This window comes from Triticum urartu, chromosome 4A (genome assembly GCF_056163025.1).
Source record: "Triticum urartu cultivar PI428250 chromosome 4A, HENAU_Tu73, whole genome shotgun sequence".
NCBI lineage: Eukaryota > Viridiplantae > Streptophyta > Magnoliopsida > Poales > Poaceae > Triticum > Triticum urartu.
Window position 1 is genome coordinate 568144719 of NC_141876.1, and position 7076 is coordinate 568151794.

A 7076-nucleotide genomic window follows, 5' to 3' on the forward strand; every position below is an offset into this window, starting at 1 on the left:
ACAGTCCTCTCGACGGCCATAACTAACCAGCATACGAGGGCTCCTCGTACCAGAAGGGCGACGACGTGTAGCGCTACATGGAGTCCGACATCCGCCACATCTCGCTTGCCATGGCCCAGAAGACTCCCACTAACCCTTGCGGCGTGGTGCTAGGAGGAAGATGTAGGGGTACACCGACAGCGGTGGCGGTGGGAGCACGCTGTGGCGCCGCACTCTAATCCTTAGTGTGGTTGGCTAGCTTAATAGTGCAAGGTGTGGGCTCCGAATGGGCTAAGTGGGATAGCCCAACAAATTTTTCTCTCCGTCCAATGGGATTCCACTGAGCAAGCTAGGGTCGATCTTTTTGAACTATATTGTGAAAGTAAACTCCTGTGAAAATAAACTCTAGATAAGCTCCTATGGTAATAAGCTCTAGATAATAAGCTAGCCGGTTCTTTTCAGGGTCTGTTTTTTCAGCTTATCTGTGGTATGGTCAGTGAGAAGTATATAATTTCCTTGGACTATATTCTTGTCCTGATTAAATGATATCGTGTTATTTTTAAGTGAGAAGCTACCCGCCGGCCATGCAGCTTTGCCGGAGAGGGCCGCAGCAAGGAGCAACGCGGAAGGGGACCGGCGGCGGTGGTTTGCCACGGAGGAATCCTAGGTCTTGGTATCACGGGAGTGGGGAATGGGGGGTTTGCGATTTTTTTTCGGCATCGGGGTCGGCTGTGACTGCCTGGCAATAGCATTCCTGATGTAATATGATCGAACGATAATGCCATTTCGCTATACCCCTTCAGGTTTAACTAAGAAACAACACTTGGCATAGGTGGTATATAAGCTATATGAAAAACAATGAACAATAAATAGGTTTAAGTGATAAACTCCGAAAAACACCTCTCCCCCCAGCCTTTTCTTATTGTGAAGGGAAAGGATGGTGTTGGCGTACACATGGACTCTCACTGCATGCATTTACTGTGACAGCCCTAGCGCTCAGTTCTATAGCACCATGTTACCACGTAACACATGTAGTAAGCAATCCAAACAACCCTAAAAAAAATTGTATAGCACCGTGTTGACGTACGCGTGGTCACTGCATGCATATACAGTGAGTAGCGTCCGTCCCGCCGTCACGGCCTTTTAGAAGCAAAATCTCTGACTGGCCAGCAAGACCGATCGGTGTCGTGTCGGTGGCCAATGCAAGATCCATCCAGGTGCGCATGCACGGGCAAGCTCACCTTTTCGATCCGTCCAATGCATGGATGGATATACCAATGGATCCGGGCAATTGCCGTGCGAGTGCGCCGAAACAGGATCTGATCGAGTTGTCCACGACATGCATGCCGCACTGCGGTAGCTGTTCAGTAGCACCGTTTGGGCTGCGGTCCGCGGTGAATTCACCTGCACCTTCGCGATCGATATTGACCGGTAGTAGCACAAAACGGGCAACGCGAGTACTACGTACAACAGGATTCTATCTTTGAATTGAAAAAAAAGCGTCCTGCCTATGAATCGGCCGGCAAAGCGATCCAGCGTTGATCGATGACTGGACGGACGTCTTGTCCACGTGATTGTTTCATGCATGTTTGGCCCGCCTCAAGGAATATTTGGCCGGTCCAGTCCCCCTCTACGGAGAAAAGGAAGTACACATGTGCGCCTCGGCTCGATGGCCCACGTACGGAACTCCGTACTACAGCATGTACGGATCTACGTACACGCCGGGCATGTATGTACAAACGGATTTGTACGGTCCTTGAATCAAACTTTTCTTTCATGAACGTGGCTATAAATAAGGGGAACTCTAGGGCCACCTCACCCCTTTGGTTATGAATCATACATTTCTCATGAAACTATCATGCTCTTTCTCTTTTAGACGGAATTCTTGAGAGAAGCTTTCGCCCCCACTTTATTATACAATAAAGCAACAACTGTGGGGCTTGCCGTTTTGGCTTTGGGTGCATATGCTCCCGCATGAACTTTAAATTCAAAACAAATATTTGAAAAATACTCTGGCAAGCAAAGAAAATTTGAAAACCCATCTTAGAAAGAAAATTGAAAAACCCAGGCAAACAAAGAGAACAACACAAAACAAGCACATGGACTGCAATAATGGATACCACCATCTCACCGTTCAGCGTGAGCACATGAGTGGACGAACCACTATAAGAAGCTTGTTCGGAAGCCGATGAAGAACGAACCCGCATCTCCCAAGAAACTAACGGACTTCGCCTCACGCCCTCACCAGTCGCCTGAGAGGGCCATGGAACACCAACATTGCAGGCGAGCAGAAAGGTCCAGAATGCAATCTCGAGATCATGTGCAAGGGATAGGAGGTAGACGAACTGCCTCGCATATGAGCCAATGAAACTTTGAGCAATGATCCATGACCTTATGTAGGTGTCTATGCGTCATGACAGGAAGAGGCCTAAATTCCCCAATTTCCATCAGAGAGGATAAAGATGCCATTACAGAGCTGCCGTCCAGTCCGGCTGACCAGACATGGGTTTTCGCAAAATTCAAACTTCGCAAACTTTGAGCAATTTTTTGAGAAAACTATCTATGTATAAAATACCAAATATATATAAAATATGCTAATATATTTCTCTCTAACTTGGTTAAAGTTTACAAATTTCAATTAAGAAAAATCTACCATGCACTATATTTTGCGATGAAATGATCTAGTCGGGCTCCCCAAACCAACCGCGAACGTCCAGGGTGACTGGCATTCCTCAAACCCATTCCAAATTTGAGCCGGCTATGGGGACTCCCAGATGAGTCCACCACGTCAGCCTCACCTACCATGGCCGGCACGGACCTCACTCCGGCCCCACTAAAAATTTCCACTAGGAGAAAACATTAGCATCACTTCACTCTCTTCTCCTACTCTCTGTCGCTTCTCCTTCACTCCCCATACGTTCCCCTCCCCCTCTCCATCCCATGTCGAGCATCGGCAGCAGCGGCAACACCAGATCCAACAACAAGGATCCGCGAGGTAGAGGCAATGAGGAGTTGGCCCTCCGCATCACGGTGCAGTGCTCACGGGTTGACACGGGTGACAGCTCTCTCTCTGCTCCGTCCCCCGTCGCCCGCCGCCGCAACACGGACGCCGGCATGAGCCCATTCCTGGAGTGCACATAGCTTCATGTGCTCGGCCCGCTCTGCTCCGTTGGACGGTCGCACTCCTAACGCTACGGCTGCTACTCCTCAGGGGCATCAGTGGATGCTCATGCCCGCACCGCCGGTGACACGGACACAAATGCCTAAATTGAAGGCATGCGCCGCCCGCCGCGAGAATTAGTGAGCTAGGGAGAGGGCGGCGTCGGCGGAGCTGACAACGCAATCCTCCCACCATCGACCCGGATTGCCTATGGCACCTGATGAGGAGCAGCTCCTCGCGGATGTCTACCACCGCTCGCTGATGATGGCAGAGATGGATGTCCTCTGGCTTCGTCGAAAGAATGCAAGGACCACTGGCATGGTATAGAGCAATTGACGCGCGAAGCGTTGGAGAAGGCGGCAGCGGAAGCGAGAGTGCCAAATCTAGCGAAGCAGCATAACCGCAATGTCCGGAGGATGGCCGGCTACATCGACTCCCCGTTCGGCGACTCCGATGACCCCCTCCTGCCGCCGACGGCTACATGAAGGACTATAGCCGCAAATGATCGGCGAGGAAGCGGTGAAGATACTCGGCCCTATCTGTCTCCGTTTGCGTTTTTAGTTATTTTAGTTTTAGAACTATGTTTGTCAGCTGAGTTATGATGTTTTTTTGGTCGAGATTATATGGATATGCGGTTTGTTTTGTGGTCGTTTATTTTGTTGATCATCTACATAGTTTCTTTCACGCTTCACGTATAGTATGAATTAAGAGTACCGGATATGATGTCCACGGCTGTGAATGCGGCCATTTGAGAATTAATTGGTTACTGTTTATACTATAGGGTGCCGGATTTGATATATCCGGCTGTAGATGCTCTACCATGGCCTTGCTACTGCTGGTGTGCACAGTGTACGCTCAGTCTCCAAAGTCGGTCTACTTACGAGTCGTAGCACGTGGCGATGGCATCCATACCACCCATCATCATAATAACAATCAACAATCATGGGGAAGAATATACACTTCGATCTCATGCAATCGTCCGATAGCAGCAACCACCAAAAACGTATATTAATTTCATTAAACTCTGCAAGAGCTGCGAGACGACGAATGGACAGTTGGACACTGGACTTGTACCCGGCTGAGAATATAATCTTTGGTCAAGACTAGCTTAATTACGACCGTACGCGGATGGCTTGACCCCCTCCAAACCCATGTACTAAAGACTACTCCTGTTTCTTGCTAGAAAACTGCATACATACCTACTTGCTTATTTGTATATTCACTGATTAGCACTACGATCAATTATTCAAATTAGTGGGCTACCAGTTGACTAATTACGTGATTAGAGTACGTGCATACATGACCTCCAGACAGAGCTAGTACCAGCCAGGAAAGGTCTGCGAAGATATGAACAAGCGTACTAATTTAGTCCATTAGTCAGCTGCAAGCTACTACTTTTACCTTAATTATATGTCTCTGATTTGGTCTTGCTTACGTTCTGTCTTCCGCGTTCCCTTTATATTCTATACGGTCTAGTTGCTGATTGGTCCTGAAGAAGAAATTCAAAGTTTTCTCTGAATGAACCCATGCTCTTGGCCGGTCGGTCTCTTGCTGATTTTCTGGGTCTCTTGAATCTTTTTCGAGGGACCTTCTCTATTCAATCCTGACGAATGAAGACTGGTTAAGAGTATTATGCATATACATGTACAACCCGGAGGCATTTTGAGCACTATTATGTATATAGCACATGTCGAGGAAATGTACACGAAATTTTCTCTAAGATTAGTTGTAATTTCTCGAGCATTAGCTAGTAAATGACATGCTTACATATGTATGGTAAACTACAATTAGCTTGTCGAAGTGTGCACTGTCACAGTCAAAGAGTCATGTTTACGCTTTGCTTTGCTGTTGGTTCTTTCATTGAAATTTTTGTAGTCAATTTGAATTCATTTCAACAAGCTCGATCTCCACTCTGAAAACTCTGGTATTCATACTCTCTTCTGTTTTCTGTCAACGCTACTGTACGTAGTGTGTCTGTAGATACATACCGATGCAAGAAAGCTGGACTATTACACTCTCACACTTTCACATTCTCAAAGAAGTATGGTACGGTTACTATCCGTGACCATTATATATACCGCTCAAGTCAAAGAAAAGGAATGCACATGTAATATACCGCTCAAGTTAAAAAGTGAATGCACTGCTCACCATTTTCAAAATCACGATTTTTGTCTTTTTAGTGTAGCTCTCACCATAACGTATATCATATTCAAATTTTACACACGTGTAATATATCTGTACGAACGCGTGTGTGGTTTTTTTTTTTGAAAATTTTAAATATGATTTTTTTTTTAAAAACAAGGTCCGTGAAGCTCATCCTTTGTTTAGCATTTGCGGTTGTATTACAACTAAGTTAACTATAATGAAATATGTTTTTACCCAGCTTTATAAATAAAGCATCAACCATGTTGAAACAAGTTATTCGAGTACGATCATATTGAATAGAAGATCTGTTGGGACAACAGTACAAGACATACCCAAAAGCGACACATTACTCCTCCCCAGGGCCGAGGAATCAACTGCTAGGAGGCGCAGCAGGCTGACGGAAAATCACCAGAAGACCATCCATCATGCCGCCTAGCTGGTCTCTGTCCCTCCGCCTATATAGCGGGTGTGCCACTGCCATCGAAATGCAAGAATTTGGCTCTGTTTGTTTGCGTTTATGTAACCGTTTTGAACAAAAAAGCTAAAGTCCAAACTAACAGCTAATTAGCAATTACTCACTACAGGAAAGACCTTGTATGTCGAATACCGAAAGTACTCGGCAAAGGCTGAAAAATAGTTGGCAAAGTCTTTGTTGAGTGCTACACTTGGCAAAGACCACTCAATTGCAATAGGAAACGAAGAAGAAATAATTGGCGTAATGTGGTGTGTGTATTATTAAGCCTCGAGGAAACGAAGGAAGAAACCGACAGCAAACTGACATCCCCCACAGTTGTAGCGGGAGCATCGTCGACAGTGTCGCACCACAGATGCCTTGATTGTAAAGGAAGCCTACAAGGTGCTCAAGCAAGGTGGTAGTCCTTTGTGCCAATGTCAAGGTAGTCAAGAGTGTAGGGCGGTCGAGCCACGGTCGAGGTAGCCGAGCATGTGGACGTCGTGGCCGATGTCGAGGTTGGGGTTGTTGGTATATAGGTAGCCGCACGTGAAGTCGCGACTACAAAGAAGCAATCTAGGAGCCGGGGATGCAGCAATGCGCCAAGAAAAAAAGTGAAGATATGATGAGGCAATCGTCGAGGAGGGTGTCGATGCCGAAGACGACATTTTTATAGCAAGAATGTTACTTTCTTGATCAAATAATTATAGCATAATAGATTGGAGAAAATGACCTACTCTTAATTAAATTAAAACATATTCTGGGATTTCCTAGGGCTATCTTCGTGGATAGCGCTTACGTGTTCGGTCATTTTGGGAGTAGCTGGTAGTAGAGGTAGAGGGACTCCCTCCTGTGACACACCCGCAGGCGTCCGGGGGGGGGGGGGGGGCAACCCTAGCCCCCCCTCCTCCACTTCCTCCTCCCTCACTGTCGCCGGGGGCCGCGAGCGGGCGAAGCCCGCTCATCACTGGTGACAGCGGGGCTCTCTCGTCTCCGCGTGCAGGGGATGCGGCACGGGTTGAATACCTCAGGCCGGATGCGGCGCTCGGCAGCACTTCGTAGTGATCCGGCGACGGTGCGTGACGACAATGCAACGGGAAGCGCGAAGGTGGTGCGGGCTGGATGCTGGTGGTGGCGGCGGCGCGCCCAGATCCGCCTCTGGCGTCACGGGTCGCGGTCGGCCTCCCCTGCCATGGCTCGTGTGGGGGGGGGGGGGGGTAGCGGGTGGATGCGTGCGCCGCTGGCCGGTCAGGCCCTTGTGGCTGGTCGGCGACGCACGCGGTGCGGGAGACTCCCCTGGTCGCTATCCATGAACGCGGCGACGAGGGCTCTGCTTCCTCC